General features: G+C 37.1%; 1 pseudogene; it reads right to left on the reverse strand.

Moving 5' to 3' along the window:
* Positions 1 to 263: 263 nt before the first annotated feature.
* On the reverse strand, positions 264 to 2,153 carry LOC124509200 (tigger transposable element-derived protein 1-like; annotated as a pseudogene).
* Positions 2,154 to 2,375: the final 222 nt, after the last annotated feature.

Here is a 2,375-nt window from a genome sequence, read left to right on the forward strand (position 1 = left end):
AAAGAGAAATAGAGAGAGAGAGAGAGAGACCATGCTCATATAACTTTTATTACCGTACAGGCATACTTCAGAGATACTGAAGGATCGTTCCAGACCACCAAAATAAAGCGAGTATCATAATAAAGTGAGTCAAATGAATTTTTGGTTTCCCAGTGCATATAAAAGTTATGTTAACACTATAATCTACTACGTGTAAAACTGTGTTATATGTAAAAAACAATGCACATACCTTAACTAAAAAATAGTTTATTGCCAAAAAAATGTTAACCATCATCTGAGCTTTCAATGAGTCACAATTTTTTTGCTGGTGGAGGCTTTTGCCCAGATGCTGATGGTTGCTGACTGATTGGAGTGATGGTTACTAAAGGTTAGTGTCGCTACAGCAATTTCTTAAGATAAAACTACAGTGAAGTTTCCCATATCAATTGACACTTCTTTTCACATACAATTTCACTGTAGCATGCAATGTTTGGTGGCATTTTGCCCACAGTAGAACTTCTTTCAAAATTAGAGTCAATCCTCTCAAACCTTGCCACTGCTTTACCAACTAAGTTTATATAATATTCTAAATCCTTGGTTGTCAGTTTGACAATCTTCACAGTGTCTTTGCCAGGAGTAGATTATATCTCAAGAAACCACTTTCTCTGCTCATCCATAAGAAGCAACTAATCATCTATTAAAGTTTTATCATGAGATTGCAACAATTCAGTTATATCTTCAGGCTCCACTAATTTTAGTTCTCTTGCTGTTTCTACCACATCTGCAGTTACTCTTCCACTTAAGTCTTGAACCCCTTAAAGTCATCCATGAGGTTTGGAATCACTTTCTTTAAAACTCCTGTTCATGTTGATATTTTGACCTCTTCTCATGAATCATGAATGTACTTAATGACATCTAGAATGTGAATCCTTCCCAGAAGGTTTTTAACTTACTTTGCCCAGATCCATCAGAGGAATCACTATCTATGGCAGTTATGGGCTTAAGAAATATATTTCTTAAATAAGACTTGAAAGTAAAAATTCCTCCTTGATCCATGAGCTTCAGGATGGATGTTGTGTTAGCAGGCATGAAAACAACATTAATCTCATGGTACATCTCCATAAGAGTTTTTGGGTGACCAGGTGCATTGTCAATGAGCACTAATATTTGGAAAGAAATTTGTTTTTCTGAGCAGTAGGTCTCAACAGTGAGCTTAAAACATTCAATAAACTATGTTGTAAACAGATGTGCTGTCATCCAGGCTTTGTTGTTCCATTTATACAGCACAGTCAGAGAGGATTTACAATAATTCATAAGGGTCCTAGGATTTTCAGGATGGTAAATGAGCATTGACTTCAATTTAAAGTCACCAGATACATTAGCTCTTAACATGAGAGTCAGCCTGTCCTTTTGAAATTTTGAAGCCAGAAACTGAATTCTCTCTAGCTAAGAAAGTCCTAGATGACATCTTCTTCCAATAGAAGGCTGTCTCATCTACACTGAAAATCTGTTGTTTAGTGTAGTCACTTTCATTGATTATCTAAGCCAGATGTGACGGGTAACTTACTGCAGCTTCTACATCAGCACTTGCTGCTCCATCTTGCACTTTAATATTACAGAGATGGCTTCTTTCCTTAAATCTCAGGAACCAACCTTTGCTAGCTTCAAACTTCATCACGTCTCTCAGCCTTCACAGAATTGAAGAGAGTTAGGGTCTTGCTCTGGATTAGGCTTTGGCTTAAGGGAATGTTGTGGCTGGTCTAACCTTCTTTCCAGACCACTAAAACTTTCTCCATATCAGCCATAAGAACTTTTTGCTTATCATTTGTGTATTCACTGGAGTAGGATTTTTAATTTCCTTTAAGAAGTTTTCCCTTTATTCAAAATTTGTCTAACAGTTTGGCACAAGAGGCTTAGCTTTTGGCCTGTCTTGGCTTTCAACATGCCCTCCTCACTAAGCTTAATCATTTCCAGCTTTTGGTTTAAATGAAGGATGCGCAATCTCTCCTTTCACTTGAACACTTAGAGGCCACTGCAGGGTTATTAACTGGACTGATTTCAATATTGTTGGTCTCAGGGAATTGGGAAGCCCATGAAGAAGGAGACAGACAGGGGAGTGGCTGGTCAGGGGAGCAGTCAGAACACATACAACATTTATCAATTAAGTTCACCATCTTGCGTTTTAAAAAAAAAGCATTTAAGTTCACCATCTTGTATATGAGCACAGTTGGAGTAGCCCCCAAACAATTCAATAGTAAGTAACATCAAAGATTACTGATCACTGATCACCACAACAAATGTAACACTAATGAAAAGTTTGAAATATTGCAAGAATGACCAAAATGTTACATACAGACATGAAGTGAGCAAATGTTGTTTGAAAAATGGTGCTGATA

Source organism: Lynx rufus, unplaced genomic scaffold (assembly GCF_022079265.1).
Source record: "Lynx rufus isolate CCGP_SWC_20201006 ecotype Redwood Valley unplaced genomic scaffold, mLynRuf1.p SCAF_14, whole genome shotgun sequence".
NCBI classification, from domain to species: Eukaryota; Metazoa; Chordata; class Mammalia; order Carnivora; family Felidae; genus Lynx; species Lynx rufus.